The sequence below is a fragment of the Mus caroli genome, unplaced genomic scaffold (genome assembly GCF_978045245.1).
Source record: "Mus caroli unplaced genomic scaffold, Mus_caroli_1 scaffold_12, whole genome shotgun sequence".
Classification (NCBI taxonomy): Eukaryota; Metazoa; Chordata; class Mammalia; order Rodentia; family Muridae; genus Mus; species Mus caroli.
This window is the reverse complement of record NW_028227267.1, coordinates 29,718,982-29,742,499: the sequence shown is the minus strand read 5'-3', so window position 1 is coordinate 29,742,499 and position 23,518 is coordinate 29,718,982. Positions and strand designations below refer to the sequence as shown.

The 23,518-nt window shown below is 41.2% G+C and overlaps 1 non-coding gene across 1 annotated transcript; it reads right to left on the bottom strand.

Annotated features, from left to right (window-relative positions):
- Positions 1 to 16,789: 16,789 nt before the first annotated feature.
- On the bottom strand, positions 16,790 to 16,895 carry LOC115029370 (U6 spliceosomal RNA). Its single transcript, XR_003834922.1, has one exon. It is a non-coding gene; the product is annotated as a U6 spliceosomal RNA (small nuclear RNA).
- Between the last annotated feature and the right edge of the window lie 6,623 nt (positions 16,896 to 23,518).

The following is a 23,518-nucleotide window of genomic DNA, read 5'->3' as shown; positions in this document are numbered from 1 at the left end:
GGAGAGACATATGTAGAGTCTGCTCAGTGGACTGGATCTAACATAAGAGGAAGGACAGGAGAGCCCGAGACAGTGAGTCTGGTTGTGCTTGACCCTGTGCAGAGCCAACCAAGCTCTCACTGGTTCTCAAGGCACAGGGGAAGGCTTGGAGTCTTTTCTAGTTTCCTTTAAGTCCTGGCTTTCTGTTTTATTTCCTGACAGACCTTTCTAAAAGACTGACATTTCAGGGTTGTGTTTTACTGTTAGCTTTCGGAATTGCAAGCAAAGTTCTTCAGGGAAAAGCATCGGCTTCTACTTAGTGGTGGATTTGTGGACTTGCCCTGGTACATGGGTCAACCTGTCTGGGTAGTGAGCACCATCCTTTGAAATTCTGTGAGCAGAATGTGAGGTACCTGGGATGATCTGGCCTTCCAGCTATTGTGACCCAGTCTCATATTCCTGTGGAGGATTGCTTGGTCTGTATTATAATGTCATAACCAATTACCAGTACATCCTTGGACAATTCACCCATCTTTTCCACAGAATAAGTACAATGCTATTCACATGGCAAGGGCTTTTGAGGACAAAGTAGACATGTTTAACACATCTAGGATAGCGCCTTTCCTCTATCTGCTTAAGAGACCCTTTCTTGATCCATCACTACCAAGCATGTCACAGAAGTACACATACATGCATAGGTACATGTATGCATGCACAAGTACATGCATGCGTGTACTCAATTCATGCACATGCACCACATAGAAGCACAAATGCACATAGGAACAGACAGGTATACATGTACATTCAGTGTATGCATGAACAGATATGCACAAACATATGGCTGCACATATACATATGCACTTAAGCACATAGACAAGTACACATACAAATTGACATACGCATGTGTGCACAGATAGCCTTATCATACCCTTGCACACATGCCTATATGGAGGCTGTAGTCCACCTAGGTTATGCTTTCCAGTTCTATAAACATGCCATGCATTTTCCAATTGTGTGACTTTGTAAGCATCCTTCCCTCACTAGCAAGGTATCTTTTGTTAATCAGCCTGTCAGCTCCTCCTCATTTTGTATGATCCATGTCAAATGTCACATCTTCTGTGAAGCATTTCCCTAGACAAGAACTATTAGCTCCTTCTTCATTTCTCCCAGAAACTGTGAGGGGGTTGAAGAGATATATCACATTCATCTCCGGGTCGCCAGCATCTGACAGAGTCAGACATAATTGCGGAATGCTGGAAAAGCAGGGGCGGAGTTTATTCTATCAGGTTCCTCAGTTTATGATCCCTTTACAGAGGTTGAGGGGGAGGGCATTTTCTGGGCAGAAGTGCTGCTTAGGCATCGCTGGAAGGAGGTGAGGCAGGTGCCTCACAGGAGGCAGAGTCAAGGCAGTCACAGGTGGTAGGAAACAAAAGGGAGAAACATTCTGTTCCTACAGCCTGTTAGCTCAGCTGCCTGGGGCCAAGGACACAGCCTGGGAAGGAAGGGGAAAGCAGAGGGAGATGGGGGAGAGGGAGACTGGGAAGTAAGAAAGGTAATAGGTATCCTCAAAGAACAGAGAGGGAAAGAGAAGCGCTGTCTGGTGACCCAAGGGAGTGACTGACTGTGGGAGGGGTGGGAATAGGGTGATAAGCTCTCAAGTCAAATGCTTCAGGTCACGTCCTCGAATGTTTACTCTCAGGAACTTATTATACTCTTAAAAATTGTTGGGGACCCTGGGGGAACCTTGTGTTTCTGTGGCTTATATAAAATAAATATTTAACAATTATTAATTCTAATGCAGGACTTTTAAGATATATATGAACTAGTTAAAACAATACAATGCATCCATTGCTTATAAATATAGTAATTTATACTTAAAATTGTGTATAATATAATAAAATTGGCGAGAAGGTATGCTTTTGCAGTCTTTGGTAGATTTGATAAACAGAATCTTTGCATTTTCTTTCTTTCTTTTTTTTATTACATCTTTTCCTCAATTACATTTCCAGTGCTATCCTAAAAGTCCCCCATACCCTCCCCCCTACTTCCCTACCCACCCATTCCCATTTTTTTGGCCCTGGCGTTCCCCTGTACTGGGGCATATAAAGTTTGCATGTCCAATGGGCCTCTCTTTCCAGTGATGGCCGACTAGGCCATCTTTTGATACATATGCAGCTAGAGTCAAGAGCTCCGGGGTACTGGTTAGTTCATAATGTTGTTCCACCCATAGGGTTGCAGATCCCTTTAGCTCCTTCGGTACTTTCTCCAGCTCCTCCATTGGGAGCCCTGTGATCCATTCACTAGCTGACTGTGAGCATCCACTTCTGTGTTTGCCAGGCCCCGGCATAGTCTCACAAGAGACAGCTATATCTGGGTCCTTTCAGCAAAATCTTGCTAGTGTATGCAATGGTGTCAGCGTTTGGATGCTGATCATGGGATGGATCTCTGGATATGGCAGTCTCTAGATGGTCCATCCTTTCGTCACAGCTCCAAACTTTGTCTCTGTAACTCCTTCCATGGGTGTTCTGTTCCCAATTCTAAGGAGGGGCGTAGTGTCCACACTTCAGTCTTCATTCTTCTTGAGTTTCATGTGTTTAGCAAACTGTATCTTATATCTTGGGTATCCTAAGTTTTGGGCTAATATCCACTTATCAGTGAGTACATATTGTGTGAGTTCCTTTGTGATTGTGTTACCTCACTCAGGATGATGCCCTCCAGGTCCATCCATTTGGCTATGAATTTCATAAATTCATTCTTTTTAATAGCTGAGTAGTAGAATCTTTGCATTTTCATCAGCCAGCTGTCAACCAGTTCAGCGGCCTCATGTGATCTTTGTGATGTCCCATATCAGCCTGTTTCTGGAAAGTCTCATGGCATGTAAGAAAAATCTAAAGTGTTAGGAAAATAGTTGGACAGTACAGACCTGCTGAAGGGGCCACGGGGACTTTGAAGACATATTGGATGAAGCTGTGTAGTGCTGAGGTCCATGTTTTTGTTTGTTTGTTTGCTTTCTGGGTGAGCTTTGTGCCTTAGCTGTCACTGTAGACTTCCTGTTTGGTTAGGATTTCTATTGCTGTGATGAAACAACATGACCAAAAGCAATTGGAGGAGGGAAGGGCTTAACTCATTTTACAGTTTCGTATCGCAATCCTTTATTGAAGGAGGTTGGGATAGGAACTCAAGGCAGTAACTGAAGCACAAGACATGGAGGGATACTGCTTGCTGGCTTGCTAGCTCCCTCCTGGCTTGCTCCCTCTTGGCTGGCCTCAGTTTACTTTTCTATACACCCAGGACAACCAACCCAGGGATAGCACTACCCTCTATGTACCAGACTCTCCCACAGTGAATCCTCAATCAAGAGAATGTGCCTAAGCTTGCCTCAGTTGTGATTCCCTCATTTTAAATGACAATAGCTTGTATCAAGTTGGTAAAACAAAACAACCTGGAGAACTTCTGTCTGCTTGTTCCCTGGTGATGTGGGAAGCTGAGGGTCCTTGATCCATCATGGAGAGTTTCTGTTTATATACTCTATGGGAAGTGGTAAGGTTGATGGGAGAGGAAGGACCCCTGAGTGAGAAGTAGGAGATGAAATAGATTTCCGGAAGTCCAGGGAGCACCATGTATACTTTGGTCAAGCCAGTTCTCTTTAAGAAACCATGTTCTGTCCTGCCCTTGTCTGGAGTGGGGATGGGGTCAGGTTCCTTTGGATCCCTCTGGTTTGTCAGGGCTGAATTACTACCCCCCCCCCCATTTTATGCGAATGCTTTGTCCTATCTGGTTGTTGAGGGGGATTTCCTTGTAGAGGAGTCTGGCAGTCTGTCTTATATAAAAGTAACTTACATTTTTGAGATAATAAATAAGTCAGTAGGTTATAAAGAATGGAAAATGAACAAAAGTAAAAGAAAACAAGACAACAGTGTTGTCCTCAGTCCTCCAGATAGCTCCTGCTAGTGCTGGGACGACAATCCTTCTGTTTTCTCTATGAGAGCACATAGTTCATTCTTTATGCCAGATAGACTATTTCTTCTTAAATACAATCCTATCATGTGACTTCCAGAAACTGAATGACATTTGATTTCTTTATCTGGCATTCAAGGCTTCACTTTCCAAATGGTCTTTGATGACAACATTGCCTCATTGTATCTCTCCCCCAAATAAAATATGTGCCTATGTCCCCTCCACAGCTTTGAAGCTAGCCTGCTCCATGACTGAGCACTCTTGTAAACAGAATGTAGCCTGTAAATCCCAGGAATTTATATTTGCTTATTGTCCCTTTGCTTTCTGGACAATGTGCTCTGATCTGGTGTCACGTTCAAAGTCTCATCACAGCCCAAGCTGCCCCTCTCTCCTCTTAAGTGGCACTCTAATTCCTTAAGTGGCACTGACCTTCCTATGTGTGGCATGCTGAATAACTGCTCATTGAGGTGAGCCTGTGTGGGGCAGTGCAGAGACAGTGCACTCTCTCTACCACCCAGTGTGCATGCATTTTTGGTTCCTTGGTTCTCCACTTGGACTTTGAGACATCTACATACAGGTAGTGTCCACAGAGGTCTGATTACTTCATCTGTGTGGTTGGGAAAGAATCAGGGTTGAGCCAGCTCTGGCCTGTGATTCTTGGGATAAACAGGATTCTAGACCACAAGATGTCAGTGTTGTCTTAGCTACAGAGGAAGCAGACAGGGTCACAGACTCACATCTTGAGTTGCCTGGCACTGGAAGCACTGACTGCTTCCAGGAACTGACAGATGCTACTCCTTGCTGCAGGTAGGTCTGGAGGAAAGTCAAGGGTATGGAGACAACAAGACTCCAACAAAAAGAAGCTACTACCGAGGGCAAGCCAAAGAGTGCTCTTAGTCTGCCTTCCACATGAGAGATAGGATACCAAAGTTGATGCAGTTGCAGGAAAACCACTTATTATCCTGCCACACATCCAGCTGAAAGCACTAGAGGGTCAGAAAGGGTCACTCAGTGGGCTGGGCTGAAATAGATTTAAGCAAAAATGTGCATGTTTCTGTCTATTCTTTTGTTCTAGCTTCAGTTCTAAGAGCTAACAAAGTAGGGATCCACTGACTTCACTATTAGTCATGACTTCTCTACAGAAGACAAAGAAACAGTTGTTTTCTTGGAGAAGTTCAGGAGACCATTGAACTCAACCCTGACTTTTTTTTTTTGACCAAGAACAAAAACTTTATTGTACTTTTGAAGACATGGATTTTTCTTTTTTTTTAATTTTTAATATTTTTTATTACATATTTTCCTCAATTACATTTCCAATGCTATCCCAAAAGTCCCCCATAGCGCCCCCCCCCCACTTCCCTACCCACCCATTCCCATTCTTTTGGCCCTGGCATTCCCCTATATTGGGGCATATAAAGTTTGCAAGTCCAATGGGCCTCTCTTTCCATTGATGGCCGACTAGGCCATCTTTCGATACATATGCAGCTAGAGACAAGAGCTCCGGGGTACTGGTTAGTTCATCATGTTGTTCCAACTATAGGGTTGCAGATCCCTTTAGCTCCTTGGGTACTTTCTCTAGCTTCTCCATTGGGAGCCCTGTGATACATCCAATAGCTGACTGTGAGCATCCACTCCTGTGTTTGCTAGGCCCCTGCATAGTCTCACAAGAGACAGCTATATTTGTCAACCCTGACTTTCATTTGTGGAATGCATCAACAAATCCAGGAAATTTCCAGGAGCTGCAGTCTTACAGGTTAGGGAGGGCAGAGCCTTTGAGATTTTGCCTCTAGCATGAAGCATCTGAAGGGTGCTGGGTAGGAAATCAGAAGGGCTCCATCCAATCTCCAGCCCAGCCCTGTGAGCCACATGTGCCTCTAAGTCTCTCATCCCCCCCCCCCCCATTTTCATCCAGCTGTTTTGCTCCAAACAGCAAAGAGCTACCTCCTGCTGCAGCTTCTCCTTACTTCCCTGGTGGGTGATTAGAAGGCTTCTTCTGCATTGAATCTACTCTCCTGACCTAGCTATAAAGATTTTTTTGTGTCAAAAAATATCCCAGCATACACATTCTCTTTGATGTTCTTCTATTTATTAACTAGGAGGTAAAATTGAGATTATTCCAAAACTTCAAAACGTTTTTAATATTGACTGCAAAACATAATTTCCGTAAATCTATTAATTTTCCCTGAATTGGGTCTAGCAATTTATTTTTCTGATCTGTTCAGGCACCTGACCCTTTCTGTTTCTGATCCTTTTTTTTTTTTTTTTTTTAAGTCCTAGAAAGCCTAGCACCTTACAGCCTCACAAATCCCAGGACTTTTGTGCAAATACTCTGGAAGATATAATCTTCATAATAAAATTCAAGTTGATTGTGTTATTTAATATTGTCTGAAGGCATCATGGATAACATATTGATTTCTCAAAATTAAAACTAAGAACAAAGAGAAACCCACACAATTGTCTGCAGTCCACCAACTGTTAGGGAAATGCTGAAAAATGTTTCAATGCAAGATCAATGAAATTTGACCGTAATGAAAAGAAGAGTGAGGATCTGAAACAGCCTTTGCCTCTGAGTTGTCAGTGCTCCCCAGGAACACTGGAAGCAGCCATTTTACTTGGCCATAAGGTTAACGTGGGAACAAGAATGCCAGAGAAGCACTGCTTCTTTGGTAGTTTCTGCCATGGGGATGGTGTTAGAGACCCAGAATTGCAGTTGTTTATGTTTTATGTGTAACTGGATCTACTCCTAGACTGCTGTAGCAAGCCCTGGCCATTCACTCTGGTAGATTCTACCCAGCGCTCATGTACCTCAGCTGGCTCTCTATAGAGCCGAGCTTCATCCTTGGATGAGATTAGAATGGAAACCCTGGATATCTTAGCTCTCCTGTGCTCCTTCTGTCTTTCTGTGCCACTTATTCTAAGTACTGTAGTTCTTTTAATACTTCCATGTGTTTCCTGTATCAGCCAATAAGGACAGGCTTATATTAGTGCTCTCATTTTAGAGAAGGGTCACATGGTGACTCAGAGGGATTAAGTAACTTACTAGAGGTCATAGGATTATTCCTACCTCAATAGATCCAGATTAAAGGTGAGTCTTCTCACTTAGAAATGATTTAATTAAGAAAATTCCCTCAGAGGTGAATCCAACCACTTGGGCTTTAGTTAATTCTAGACATAGTGAAATTGACAACCAAGAATAACCACCATCATACAGCCCAAGTGTAGATCTATGGGTGCACTGGCTTATTTACCTCTCTATTGACAAACCTGAATAGAGTGCATGGACATTTTAATAAAAAAAATATTGGAAAGATGGAGGTATGGACCAGTAGGTGGTTAGGTGAATGAGTGAATGGATGGGGGAACACACGATGACTGGGTGAATACATGGGCTGGAACATGGATCGATGGATGGTTGAATAGATGAATATGTGAATTGCTTCAGTTTTTCCATCAAACCACATCTACTAGAATAACATTCACAATCCTCATAAGAGCAGGCAAAGCCACCACTCATATACACCTACCCCGCCCCTCAGCAGACTCTTCCTTTCTACTTCTTTCCTTTTAGTATTTATAAAAAATATAAGTCAAGCTTGGAAGTAAGACAAAAAGACATCTAATACCCTTCAATGTCAAACTAGGACACTGTCTAGTAAGCCTACACACACACACACACACACACACACACACACACACACACACACACGCACGCACACACCAAGCTGATATTTTGATGGAGGTTTCTAATTTACTATTTCCTACTAATTGCTGCTAGAACTTCATCAAGGTAAGTGCCAACTTCAAACTGCTGTCAAGTTGCAAGAGATTTGTATTTGGTAGAATTTTGTAGAGCATAGAAGATAAACAAATGCTAAAGTTTCATTGTACTTTAGTGGTTGGGTGTCTAACACAATTGTATCCCAGCATTCTTTCCATGACAATACGCTCTGAGTTTTCATATTCTCTTTGGAACCACGTCTTTGGGACCAGGTTTGCCATCCTGTTTATTCCTCCTTCAGTGAGGTAAATCAATCTTTGCCATGTGCTCACTGCATATTTCTGAGTATTATGCTTTGACACGGAATCACTAACATGCAACTGCTTCACACTTCTCAAAACTGGCATTTGCTCCATTAAAGGTGAATGCCTCTTCCCAATGCCACCCTCTGTCCCCAGCACATAAACTCAGGACTGTTCTCTCCAAAGCTGTCTCCTGTTCATTCCTGTAGGCTAAATTAAATGTCAGCTTGCTAGAAGGTCTTTCCTGATACATACCCCTACACAAGTGTCCATTTGCACACAAAGATATTCACATGACCTTATAATATATAACTTCTGCTTTACATTTTTGTAATCTCAGCTAGAGTTTTTTTTTTTTTAAGAGAATGGGATCCACCAAGTATATTAAAGTGTCTTTACCTGTGATAGGACAAACCTAGCCCTTCCTGTTTGCACAGAAAACTCCTTGTTTCTTCCCTGAAAACACTCTCTCCTCAGAATTCAACTTCTGAGACACTGAAGGACGAGCCAGTTGGCCCTTTTGGTAGAGAGATGATCAAGCAGAGGGTCTCATGCATAGCCTCTTGAGCCTTTCACTCATGTTCAGATCAGAGCTTCACTGCTTTCTATTCATCTTAGTCCTGTGACCTCTAATAAGTTACTTAATCTCTTTGAGCCACCATATGGCTCCCTCTAACACAAGAGCACTAATACCTTTCCTCATTGGCTGATACAGAAAACACATGGAAATATTAAAACAACTACAGTCCTTAGAAGAATAAGTGACAGAGAAAGACTGACACAGCATGTGAGACCATGATTCCTCCCTTTCATCTGGACCACACTTTCTGCTGGCAGCCTATGTAAAGGACATAAGAAGATAAAACCGGCTGCTCTGTGCCTACTTGCTCTTACTCTTGCTGGCAAGTCCATTCTTTCACTGGGCATTATGTGGGGCAGTGGACCTTGCCACCTGACTGTTAGCATTCTGTCTAAGCTCCACCCCTCAGTTATCCTGGCAACAGCCAGGTAGGACTGACCCACCATAAAAGGGGCTGCTTGCCCACTCCTCTCTCTTTTGCTCTTGCTCTTCCCTTTCTGCTCCTACCCTCTCCCCATTCCCTTCCTCCCTCTCTCTTCACATGCTCATGGCCTGCCTCTACTCCTCTACATCTCTACTCTCTCTCTCTGCCTTTCTCTGCCTCTATTACCCTCTTAACTCCCCTCCCCATGCCCCGAATAAACTCTATTCAGGGGGAAGGAATGCCTTGGCATGGGACCTCTGAGGCACCCCCATCCCCTATACCTCACCACACCTCCATAGAACATATCCCCTCCTCTCTTTATCTTTTTATAAACACATCCTTGATAGCAAAGCTGGTAAGGTCAAGCAGATTTAGAAACCCTGGAAATTCTCTTAATTAAGAATGGTAGGTGTTTAAATCTACTCCAGACCAGGTTCTTGTCCTGGAACATGTGACCATGACACTGGATGGAAAGGACTGTGACAATTAGTCATGCAGGGACACCTGGTGCCCTTTCATGTGTAGATGAGCCATTTCTAATGTCTCAGACCAAACCAAAAGAAAACATCTGCCTTTAGATCCCAACCCACCTGAAAATGTTTATATGACCCTATCCATAAGGAATAAAGTATAAGAGTTTCACCAAAGACCATCTGAGAATGTGTGTCTTATTGAGCTGTAACAGTTTAGGGAAGAATATTCTCTCCTGAAGCTTTAGTTCTCTGAAGCTGCTTGAGCCTACCACAGCCATTTCCTCCTTGGTAGTCCCATCTTGGCTCCTAGCCACCCTGCTGTGTCCTGCCACCTGTGACCAATCAACTTCAGGACAGCAGCATCTGTGAAAGAGGCCTGGCAGCCTGCCTTGCTCTAGCCTCCCCCTTGGAGAGCTGTAACTCTGGCTGCTAAGAGCCTACTTCTTTGGAATTCTGGCATACCAGAACAGCTGAGACATCCATCCTCATGGACTAAACAACTACTGGACACTTGGACTTTCCATAGGTCAGTGGCTATTGTTGGACTAGCTGGACCATAGCCTGTAACCCACTCTGGTAAATCTAAACATATTCATTCATTCATTCATTCACTCATTCATGGTCTAATGGATGAAAATATTTTAAGTCATTCTATCAGTTATGTTTCTCAAGAGCTGTGATTGTCAACTTTTCTAAGGCTGTTGACCCTTTAATGGTGTGGTGACCCTAACCATAAAATTCTTTTCCTTGCTACTTCGTAACTGTAATTTGCTACAGTTATGAATTGTAGTGTAAATATATGACAAGCAGGATATCTGATGTGGAATGTGCAAAGGGGGTCACGACCCACAGGTTGGGGTCCATTGCAATAGAGAACCTTGACTAATCCAGGCAGTTTACATTAATGGAGGCACATAAAACAGTGGTGTTGGTGGTTTGACCGGCTGGAAGTCACCCTGTAGATGAGGGAAAGCAGTTACACAGATTGTGAGGAATCTGGTTCAATAGTAACAAGGGCAAAGGTTGGAATGAACTGGGCAGGTCTCACAGGTAAACAAATGGCACAAACATTTGAATAGAAGGACAATGGGCTAAGCACTGTGAGCATTCACAGAGCAGGAGGAAGGGAGACACCTTTGATGCAAATTCATCTCTAGGAGTAATGGTGCTTAAGTTGTAGAAAAATATGGCCTAATTTTGTTTTGCAATGTATCATTTTGGCTGTTGGTTTAAACATGAGTTATGAGGCACAGACAATGAGGAGACTTGTCTCAGGTGGGCCCTGGGTGGAATGTCATTTCTGTCCCCATCAGGAAAGATGAGTTTATACCATGGTATATGGTAACTAGGGTTCTCTCTCCTATTTTTTCTTTTATTGTTTTATTTACATTCCAAATGTTGCTCCCCTTCCTGGTTCTGCCTCCAAGAGTTCTTCACCCCCTCCCCTTTGACTCTGAGAGGGTGCTTCCCCACCCCCTCACCCATCCACCCCCTACCTCACCTGCACTTCCCTCCCCCCATCCCTGTCAGCATCCCCCTTCCCTCCCTTCCCTTAGGCCTCAAGTCTCTACAAGATTAGGCACATCCTCTCCCACTGAGGTCAGACAAGGCAGCCCTCTGCTATATATGTGTTGGGGGCAACAGACCAGGCCATGTATGTTCTTTGGTTTGTGGCTTAGTCTCTGGCAGCTCCCAAGGGTATGGGTTAGTTGGCACTGTTGGTCTTCCGATGGGGTTGTCATCTCCTTCAGCTCCTTCAATCCTTCCCCTAACTCTTCCATTGGGGTCCTCAACGTCAGTCCAATGGTTGGCTGTAAGGATCTGCATCTGTCTCAGCCAGCTGCTGGTAGAGCCTCTCAGAGGATTTGGTGTCAGCCCATGGGATGGATCCCAAGTTGGACCAGTAACTGGGTGGTCTTTCTTCAGTCTATGGTTCATTTTTTGTCCCTGCATTTCTTTTTTACAGGAACAATTCTGGGTCACAAATTTTGAAGGTAGATTGGTGACCCTAACTCTCCACTGGGAGCCCTGTCTATCTACTGGAGGTGATCTCTTCTGGTTCCATTTCCCCACTGTTGGGCATTTTATCCCCATTGAGTCCTGGGAGTCTCTCATATCTCAGGTGTCTGGGACTTTCTAGAGAATCCATCTATTGCCCAACCCCTGCAGATGCATATTTCCATTCATTTTCCTGGCCCTCTGGGCTTCTTTCCTGTCTATCCCCATACCTGCTCCTGGTTCCCCTTCCTCCTCTCCTCTCCCTTCCCCCACTCAGGTACCCCCCTTCCTCTGCATCCTGTGATTATTTTGTTTCCCCCCTTCTAAGCGGGATTGAAGCATACTCACTTGGGCCTTAGGGTTCTCTTTTTAAAATATCATCTTGGGAGCTTAGGTAGAGGTCTTCTGAGAGGCCTGCTTAGAAATAAAGGACCAAGGAAGGAATTGATGAGTATGGAGGTAAATAAATAAATAAATAACAAAGCAAAAGTTCAGCTCTATATAACCCAGAAGTTGCTCCTAATGAATATTTTTGCTATCAGAGAGAGGTTTTACCTGTAATTGCAGTCTACCCAGTGGTGGGACCCAGGTTTTGCCCAGACATTGACATCTGTAGAAGTGTAAATCCCTTTGTAATGGTCTTTTAGGTAGTGGTGACTTAATGTGTTGGGTAACCCATAGATGATTTCAGAAGGAGAAATGAAGATAGCCATTTTCCAGTTCACTCCTCTTCATGGCTGAGATCCCACAATCAAATGGCAGGGCAACATTTTAGTTCAAGTCTTGGTCTCTCTAGCCCATACTCTTGTGGTACACTAATGCCACACTGTGACTATTTCCTCAGGGAAGCTGCTTTCAGGGAGTTTGGGAAAAGTGCCCTTGCTAGAGCTCTAGGTTGCATGACAAAGTCAGGGTTATTTAAGTAGAGTCCGGAGAGCTCTAAACTCCTTTCTTTCTGGGTAGAGTTTTCAGACACTGACCTTACACGGTGAAGTTGTGTGAAGTTGTTTTTTTCCCATTCCAGAAAAGAATGAAGTGTGTGTTCCTGAGCTAAGTGGCTTTGTATTTATGCAGGAATCTAAATGCCAGGACTTGGGGAACACAGCAGAGCCAGGTGAGGTCTCATTTGCTCTAATATGTAACAAGGAAAATGTGATTGTATTTCCAAGTTCTTTTCTTTCTGGGTAATTACGTACAGTGTTATATTTTCCAAGATCAAAGGGTGGCTCTTTGGATCTGTGTTGCAAATGAGTTACTGCACTGTGCAAGCTAACTTGTGCTTTCTAGGCTGTTGTGGGATAGAGCATGCAAGCTGAGAGTCAGGACTCTCTGAAAGGAGATACAGCAAACCCACTGAGGCAGACAGCACAGAGTTAAAGCAAATTAGTGGGTAGCCAGGGTTAGGGGCGGGTAGAGGGGAGAAAGGTTCGAAAATGGGACGTAGGATATGAACATGGAGTTAGAAATCCCAGAGAAAAGAGACTGCTAGGACAATTCATCTTGAAAGCGGTCTCTTATACAAAGGTGGAGCAATTGGCATTACTAGTCCCCCTCCCTGATGGAATAGCCAAGAGGAGAAGGTGTTCTGTCGTAGATATTTACAGAGTTGTTTGGAAGGCAGTGTTCCTGATATCCCAGCAATTGTGTGCATCTGTCACTAACAAATGGAAAATGGTAATAGCTTGAGAAATAGTCTTACACTCGCTGAAGTCAGTGCTTACAAGGCCAAACCTGAAGCAATTTCAGACAGACTATGAAATCTCTCCAATGAGTATATTGACCCTGATAGAGCAGAGAGATTAATTCAGCATGGACTAATGAGAGCTGTGTGTAGTTATATGTCTGGCAATGTATAGTCCTGTGATCCAAACCTGGTACATATGTTACAGAAGAGATATTGTCTCTCAGTAATTTGATAGTAAGGAATCTGATATAGAGAAATGCTAGCCAACTTCTGGTCATAGTGTATCAAATCCCTGCCATGATTTATTTATGGTGGCTGACGGTGTCCCTAAAACAGACCAAGAGGAGACATACCAGAAAACTCAAGAAGACATTGATAAGACCAGAGTAGGCACATTTTCCACTTTCTTTCTGTCTATATCGTGGAGCAGATCAGGAAACACAAACTTTCTTGAGTCTCATTCTTTAATTTATTACTGAATTTCTAGCATTCCAGGAAATGTTAAGAAGTAACCCGCAAAAAGGCTTTATGCTCAGAGAAATTTGGGCTAATCTAATGCATTGACTTTAGGGCTTTTTGCAACCTTTAATAGGCTTGTGTGCAAGATGAAGAGGAGGCAGAGTATGCAGCTAAATGCATTTGGTCACACTGTTCTCTTTCCCTCCCTTGTTTTTAGTGGGTGGTCTGGGTCTATACATACACCACTTGGTGACTTATGTATATGGTTCACTCTACAGAGAAGGTTTGAGTCTTTTTAGGTTTCTTATTCTTGAAAATATTCCACATGGCGAAGATTTCTACATGTCTGGCATTTCAGAACTTTGTTGGTGGTTCCTGCAGAGCAATGAGGAAAGGACAGGGAGAAGGGCTTCACTTGGGGTGGGAGGAGGTTTGACAGTTTTAGCCACATAGGAAGAGGCTGTACAACTTAAGAACCTGATGTGTGGCAGCCAGCTCCTTTGGTGGTTAACATTCTAGCTAAGGGATATAGAAGAGCAAGTTGGGAGACACAAGACTCTTGCAGAGAAACACAGGAAAAATAGGCAGGTCAAATAAGAGGAAAGCCAGCCTGATACACCATGTTCCTCCATTCCCATTCAGATGGACCCTTTGTGACCTACTTGGCTCCTTTGGCTCCCACACAGGCTACTGTTCTGCAGGAGTACAGGAACATTAGTTGGGCTTTACAGCCAAGCAGATTTGCACTAAAAACCTCACAGGCATATTCGATTCTCAATTTGTGACTTGGGGTAGTGTTCTAGGAGTTGTATCGAGTCTCCAGTGATCAGAACTTTTGTAAGGGTTCAGTGAGAACTGTGGCTAAGGCCAGTGCCTTCCTTCTCCTGTTGAGGGGCCCAGGGTACAACCTCAGCTTCATGTAGTCTCCCTTACTTGGCCTTCAGTTCCTTTTTATCAACCACGGACTTTGTTTTATTTCCCCTTCGTGCTTTCTGTTGTTGCCCCCTGCTCCTCCAAATCTCTGCCTTTCTCTCTCTTGGGCGCAGGGCTGATTTTTATGGTCCTGATCGGCTCCTTTGTTCACACTTGGGATCTGCTGGAAACTGAGAGCACGGAGCAGCTCCCATGCAGTAGGGTGCACATCCAAAAAGCTTTCTCCTACACAGGAGGGCAGCCGGATGCCCCTCTGGAGATCTGTGCCTACTGTGCTGGAAGATCTATTTGCTCTATGGCATTGTATTCTGGCAAATCAATCAAAGGAGGAATTTGTACACTGGGTAAATTTTTAATGGCATTTTTTGGCCACTTGAAGATATTTTCTGTACACTCTCTTCCAGCATGTGAATTAAAGCTTCTTTTTGGTCATCATGTTTCTTAATGTTCTCTGTCTGTTACATATGAGTGGTGAGTAAGCTGAAGGCCTGAAGTAGCTGTCAGCTCTGGAATTCTGGACAGATGATTTTAATCTGTCTGAGTGAACAACAATTATTTAGGAGCATTGCTGTGAAACTAACCTTGGAGAACACTGTGCTTTAAAAATATTGAATTGAGTAAAATTTGAAGATTTATTATTTTCCCTCTGATTTATAACTATAATATGTGCTCAGAGTAAAAACTAGAAATACAGAAATGAGAACTACCATCAAAATTAAATTTGAGTGTATTTTCTAAGCCCATCTGACTTTTCCTCTATATACCCCCCATAAACCAATCCCCACGCCCTGCAATCGACTAGTGATTAGGGTGCACAAAGGGGTTAGTTTTTTCTTTAAAATTTTAATATATTAATTTATTTATTATGTGTGTGCACATGTGTCCATTTGCATTTGAACATGTTTTGAGGCCACTGTGTGGCGGTCAGAGGATAAACTGTAGGGCTCTCTTCTTTCCTTCTACTCTTTGGGTAAAACCCAGTTCATCAGGTTTAGGAACAGGCACCTACTGTCTTTATTTATATTAAAGACAGTCTCATATGTGCCAGGCTGTCCTGGAATCCCTCGTCTAGCTTCACCTCTCCAGTGCTGGAATTAGAGTCCTGATCCACCACACCTGCTTATGCAGTGCTGACAATCATATGCAGGACACAGGACTTCTCACACACCTCAACTGCTCCTTGGATTTTAATGGTTTTTACTTCTTCTTTAGTGCCACATTTATTGTTGTGGCTAGAAGAATATTCATGAATAGCAGTTAAAAGGGGCTCTTACAATCTTTCTGCCTCCTTTTCTACCATGTCCCTTGAGCCTCAGATGTGGGGGGTTGTATGGTAGATGTACCAACTGCGGATGGACACTGTATAAACAGTTGTTCTCTGCATTTTGTTTGATCATGAAATCGTATACATACAACTAATGTTAAGCAGACTCAGTAGGTTATATTTACATATTTATGCATTTATGTGTGTATGTAAGACAATAATAATTAAGGAAAAAGAGGCCATGAGTTTGAAAGGGAGTGAGAGGAGGGTGTTAGAGGGTGTGGAAAGATGTATGGAGGAGAGAAATGATGTTATTGGGGTTTAATGAAAGCAAATAGTGAGACCATTAAAAATTTAAAGATATTCTTCAATCTTAATTCTCATATGATGAAATATATTTATTTTGATAAGCTTCTCAAAAGCTTCACCATGGTTTTCATTGCATAATTTGATTACTATTCTATTGAAATGCAAATAATTTAGTAAGTTTTGTGACCATTTATGAGATTCTGTGATTTAAGCTTTCTTTTAATTTTACAGAAAACCTTAATAATTCTCCTCACAGTTTCTCAACATTTCTAAATTAATTGAATATTAGATGCTTTATCTAATAATCTGTATCTATTAATGATATTTTCCTCCACATTGAATTATCAATATTTCCTGGTGTAGTTTTCTTTTAATACTGTAATTATCCAATTTTCTGAAAGTTGTGTTCTTTTTTTTTGGTTGATTTTGGAAAGTAATGAAATATGTATGATTACATCCAGTACATAGCACATATATGTTTATTATACTTTCTTTTCTTTTTAAAAATTTTTCTTAGTTTTTTTGTTATTAATCATTTTATTATTTTATATTTCAAGCAATATCCCCCGTCCTGATTATCCCTCCACAAGCCTACCTTTCTTCCCCTCTCTTCCCTCTCCCCTTTACCATTATGAGGGTGGTCCTGCTCCACCCACTCACCTACTCCTGCCTCACCCCTCTAGCATCCCCCTACCTTGTTGCATCAAGCAAAAATATGGGGTGCTTCATGAATTTGCATGTCATCCTTGCACAAGGCCATGCTAATCTTCTCTGTATTGTTCCAATTTTAGTATATGTGCTGCCGAAGCAAGCACTTCTTACTGTGCTAATCAGTAGTTCCCAAATAGTGGTAAAGTAATGGTAGCCTTGGCAGGCATTCTTTTCATGCTCATGAATTTAATGGAAATGCCTCTAAATGAATCATGAAGAATAATCCCTGGTGTTGGTTTGTGGCGTGTGGATTTTTGTTATAGCAAAAGTGTCTGATTTAAATTCTGGTTTTGCTAATAGGGTCTACTTCTTACTAGGAATAGGGTGTTGATTTAATCAAATCAGGTAATAATACTACTTTTTTCTTTCCCTACGTTCTTTAAGTACTACAGCATCTTAATGGACTTACAAATACTAAATGTTCCTCATGTACATGGATTATTTTGGACATAGTCACGTTGTATATTTATTTGAATATATTATACCTTCAGTTTTACAAATAATCATAGTCACACTTATAATTCTTTTGCTTTATGTTTTTCTCAGAAATTTAAATGCAAAATTTTATTTATTGATTGATTGATTGATTATGTATGTATTTGTGTGTGCAAGTGCCACAGTGCTTGACTAGAGGTCAGAGGTCAACTTGTGGGAAGTGGTTGTCTCCTTCAACCGTGTCGGTCCTAGGGACTAAACTCACATCATCAGGACTAAAGGCAAATGACTTCACTCAGTGAGCCATCTTGTCAGCAAAGCACTTTTTTTTTTCTTGAAAGAGTGAAGAACTTTTCTTTAAAATATTTATGCTCAACATTGTTTGGGAGCATACTTTCCATTTCTTTCAGATTTCTGAATGCATATAAATGTGCTTTGAAGAACTTCAGCTCTGTTAAAGGGTCTCTGCTTGATTCTTTTTTTTCCCTTTCTCTCTGTTTTTAATATTGTGACTGTGTGCTTTCTTATTCATTTTTAAAAGTATTTCTGATACTCTGTAAATGTTTCCAGAGCAAAGAGTTGACCTCATCTGGCTTTTATGAACTTTTACCATGTTGCTATGTATGCGGTTTATCTGTTTCCAGTTAGGTAGGCTTAAAGACAAATTTCTGGTTTTAACAAAAGTAATTCCTAACAATAGAAAAATAGATAAGTAAGACTTCCACAAAATCAGCTTAGATGGAAGTGGATCCTAATAACTCAAGCCTGAGTAAATAATATCAAAAACTCAACTGAGGCCCCCCAATACAAGCACAATATTTTCTTAATTCTACTTAATCATCAGCCTCACTGAAGTGCAGGCAACAGGAACCCTAAGAACAATAATACAACAGACTTCACTGGTAACATACCTACAGACAGGCTGGTAACTCTATCTCCAGGGAGTAGGAAGACACACAATGGAAATGTCAAAGAACCCAGGGTAGGATGGTCTCTGAACCTCAACAGAAGTGTTTGGTAGCTTTCCCTGTTATATTTAAATCTACCTTCTTAATCTAAATGTGTTAAGATAGATAGCTTATTTTGAGTTCTTTTTGTTTGTTTGTTTTTGAAGTGAAAACATCATAGAGGATATACTTGTGTTTGCTTTAGTGGCAAAAGCCATTGAAACCCATTCACAAAATGTATCATGATAAACTAGGACATTCTTTGTTAGCAACAGAATTTTATAGAGATCAAATACATCATTGCACACCCGAGGAAATACGTTTTGGAAGAAATACTTTTTCTGATTTACTTATTTATTTGTGTATTTATTTTGTGTATTTATTTTGAGCTATGGTTTTACTTTGTAGCTCAGGCTAGCCATGTGGCCTAGGTTGACCTTGAACTCCATAGCTTCCTGCCTCAGCCCCCTGAGTGTGGAAATTAGAAGCCTGCACTGCCATGGCCAACTAGAACAAATTCTTGGAAAATAACTGCTAGGTATGTAGTTGACTATCAGTGCAAGTGCCTGTAAGATGCATCTGTGTCATGTGGCTATTAGATCTCCTCTCAGTAATACATGTTTAAAGCACATTGGCTGTGTGCACTGGGCTACTCCAAAACATTTCCTAAAGGGAGTGAGAGGACAGTCCCTCAATAGCACATTGCTTCTTTAATAACCATTAAGAAAAAACTCTTTCATGGAAATTGCAGAGGAAGACTGTATCCCCAAAGCTACAGATGGAGGAGCAAGCTATGTCTGCTGCACCAAAATGGGTCTCCCTACCATGAGAAGTTTATCATTTTTCCATCTATATGAGGAATTAGTCCAACTAAATTCAGGCAAGCAGGGTCATCAATGTAGTTAAAAGAGAGTAGTAGAATGTTTATAATGCATCAAAGAGGATGATAATGACCTGCATATATTAATATATTAATACATACCAATTAATATTAATATATTAATATGTAGGCTAATATACATATTTGAAGCTCTTATTAATAATCTCATAGCAAATGGTTGTACAGATTCATCAAACTTTAAGATAAGAAAATGCATTATTTTTCTCACACAGAAAGATAAGCAATCCACGTTTGATGATATTTTTTCTTTCAAGCAGACATTTTGAAGAAACAAATACAGTTAATCCCTCCCTTCAAGGTAAAAATGATATTTTAACAAGTGAGAATCTGCTTTTATTATTATTATCATTGTGTTAAGGACAAACAGAACATTTTTGAAAACAGATGTCTGGGCTGTTTCATTCTCACATGATTTTGTAAGCAGTGTATTTCTCCCCAAAATTCATAGAACAAAAAGTCTCACTTAAAAGAAAATATTGAAAGGATCTTGTTAGCTTTAGCTTATTTGCTTACAAAAAAATCAAAGCACATTACCTGTGAGCTATTTGGCGTGAATAAGTGATTGACAACTGGCATCATGGAACTTTACTAACATATTCTTAGCAAAAAGCAAAAACTTTTCATAATGGATTCAGAGAGTGCAGCCAACAACACGATTTTTGTGGTGGTTGTAGGCGTTCATCAGTAGCTTTTCCTCCACCATGAAATCTAAATATTGTTATACACTGAATTTAGACTTGAATCTTGGAACAGTGTCGTGGAGATTTTTTTCCCTTAAACAATGAGCTACATGTGGAATATTTCATCCTGTGCCTTCTCAGGATTAGTGTTTTCAAATGTAGGGTCGTCCAGAACTTTGCTGTATTTGGCATGGGGGGTCCAACCCTTGGCTCTTTGGCCTCTTATCTCATAGTCATTATTGCCACTCCTGGGACATAGTTTGAGAACTACTGCTTCACTGCTTTGCCCACCGTCAGTATTTTAAGGCTTTAGTGGTACTGGGCTTATTTCAGTCTAAGGATGGTGGCTATTCTATGGAATTTGCTTGATGCAGTTATTATGCTACATGTTGTATAGGCCTTTATCCTTTGAATATTATAATATCATTGTAGAGTTAAAGATTTTAAGGGTGAGATAGTCTTCAGTGCTCAGCTTATCAATTTTTGGGGGGTGGTGGTGCTTAGAGTTTACGTTAGAAAGAAAGCTGAAGTGTTTTGCTAGGATGAACATCATATTTCCACTTTTACTGTTTGCTTTATTTCATCTGATACTGTGTTTCTAACTTTCCTATACTGTATCCTTTTGGCAACACTTTGTAGTTACAGTTTCATCTTCAGCTCTGGGATGACAATTTAACTGATTTATCTGCTCATCGTCAGCAGCATTTTCAATGTCATTTTTCATCTAAATTTTTGTCTTTTCTCTAACCTACCCTCCTTCCAACTCTTAAATTTATGAACCATTTTTATGTGATTTTTCTTTCTCTCTTACCCATCAAGTACCAGGCTCCGCAAGTAACTTTTAATGCTACAAATAAATATATTTAATTAAAAACATCTCATTATAGCTTTCTGCAATTATCTGCACCAAAAATTAAATTAAAGGGATTGGAGATTTTGCTCCGATGTAGAGTGTGTGCCTAGCAAGCACAAGGCCCTGGGTTTGGTCCCCTGACCAAGAAAAAGAAATAAACAGAAGGTTTATTAATTTAATTAAACATATTTATTATTGCTAAAGCATTTAAACTTTCCCACTAGAAGGGAAGGATGTCTCCTCCATCCATTGTGTTCTAGGAATTATACTCGAGGACCGGAGAGATTGCTCAGAGGTTAAGAGCACTGATTGCTCTTCCAGAGGTCCTGAGTTCAATTTCCAGCAACCACATGGTGGCTTATAACCATCTATGATGAGATCTGGTGCCCTCTTCTGGACTGCAGGCATACATTCAGGCAGAACACTGTATACATAATAAATAAATAAATAAATAAATAAATAAATAAATAAATAAATCTTTAAAAAAATTAAAAGGAACGATACTGGGGTTGCCAGGCTCCCCATGGCAAGTGCTTGTCATCTTCTTGGATCATTTTTTTTTCTGAAGGCCATTCAATGATAAATATTAGTTTTGCTTCAGTTTTATCTGAATTATCAATTACTAGTTTATCTTTGGTCTTAAAATAAATTTTGGTACTTCTTTGAAGTCTACTCAAACAAATATCCAGCCAAATCTTTACTTGTGGAATTTTATTCCATAGTTACCAATTTTTCATATTTCTCTCTCTAAGTATTTTAGTTTCTTTGTACATTAGCTTAAATGCATTTTTAAAAAAGCATTCTGCCAGCGATGTTCAAGTCTTCTGCTTGTGCTTGGGGGGGGGGAAAGTCTGACTCCAGCTTGCTATTTGGCTCCTTTTCTGTGCTACTGGACTCTCCTGCCCATCACATGTAGAGTTCTTATCCTTATCACTTTGAAAGTAGCCACAGTGTAGTTGCATGCGATTTCTTTTCATTAATTACATTGGGCCCATGGAAAACGACTTCACTTAAACATGTCGGGGGATGGGTTCCTTCTGTATAAAACATCTTCCTTTAATATAGCTCTAGTGGATGTTTATATCCAACACATCTTGGTCTTTTCCAGGAGCATAGCTTATGTCTGTGTGACTTTTCATTCTCTGTAATAGATGTCTTTTAATTTCTTTGCTCTGCTGTTCCTGAGGTAAGAGGCATTTGAGGCATAGACCCTCTTGACTGGCATTGTCTTTTGTCACCTGTAAAGAAATAGTAAATTTGAATACAAGTTGTTAATAACAATACATATATACATATATGTGTATATGAGTATATGTGTATATGTGTATGTATATGTATACACATATTCTTCTTGGCTGGGTCCCTATTCTTTCCCTTACTTAGTTTACACAGACTTCATATTTTCTTTAAAGGGAAAGCCAAAACATGTAGTTAAAAAGACATTGAGCACTATATACATATATTCTCTCTCACCCTCTTCTTCTCCCTGTCTCTCTCTCTCTCTCTCTCTCTCTCTCTCTCTCTCTCTCTCTCTCTCTCTCTCTCTGTGTGTGTGTGTGTGCCAGGATATGGTTTGTAGTTTTGGACTCTTTATTGGCATGAGAATAAGAGGAAACATTCGGCCTCCAGGGCAGGGGTGATACTGGTGTGCAGCAGGAAGAGTGCTCAGAACACTCATCTTAGGCTGTTGCAGTCGGGGTCCTCCCTCATTTCCTTATCTGCTTTGCAGATGCCCTGTTGGAGGAACTGAGTTTATATTCCATGAGGAAAGCCGAGGAGCCAATGTGAAGTTTCAGGCAGACCCTGCAGGAAGCTTGGGCTTTCAATAGTAAAGTCAGATATTGCAAGAGGGGGTCCAGTAGAGAATTCACAGGCTGTGGATTGTGTTGCCATCCGTGGATGATTTCCAGAGGTGATGGTGCTAGGGGCAGCTTCTGGGCCACTTGAGGCAGGTGCGATTTCTTTTCCATCCAGTGCTCCGTCTCTGAGGCAGGTAGGCTGCCTTCAGGCTCATCCTATGGAAGGTTTCATGTGTTTCTAGAAGCAAATTTTCTTGATGCAACCCATTTCTCCAGTTTCTGTCAGTTCTGCCCCCCTGCAACATGTACTGTCAGTAAATGTATTTCCACTTAAATCAGCCAGAAGCAATTTGCTAGTATTTAAGGAAGACTCTGCCTGATGCATTCTGCATCCTGCTCGTTGGGTCTGTAAATCTGTGGGTTTCAGCTCTTATCTGCCAGCCCCATGTGAACTCGAAGTGCCAAGCTGTGCTTGTGTTAATCACCACTGCTTTCTAGTTAACGCAACCAAGATCCTTGACCAAGGCCAGGTGTTTTTGTATTAACTCTGATGTTTTTCCAGGTTTATTTGAGAAGGAGTCTAGTGTTTTCCCCTTAGCTGATGGATGAATTTGCTTGGATTATTTCACATTGACTTTGCTATAAGAATTGTCATCTTGCATTTTAAGCTGGGGGATGACTGACATACATAACTACAGACCAATTTTGCTGAAGTTTACAAATCACACATTTAGTGAAAAATCTGTCGAGTTTAAATCAATCCTTTAGATTTTTTTTCCTTCCTGGATAGTATGCACATGAGATGGTAGTTTTGTCTTTAGAAAATCAGAATGAAGAACCTGTTCTTACATTTCTTGTATTTTATCCAGGGTATTTCCAACACTCTGGCCTTCTGCGCTCTGTCCAGTGAGCTCTTCAATGCCCTGCCTCTGACCCTGCTGACCTCTTCAGTCTGAGTAGAGACCCTAACAAGGGTAACCTACTTATTCTTCTGTGAATCTATGTGGTTGAGCTCACTCACATGACTCTCTGGGGGAGAAAACAAACCAAAAAACAAATGTAGAGAGCTTGTTGGTTCACCTTTGCAGCTTTAGAGAGTACTTTCTTCTCTG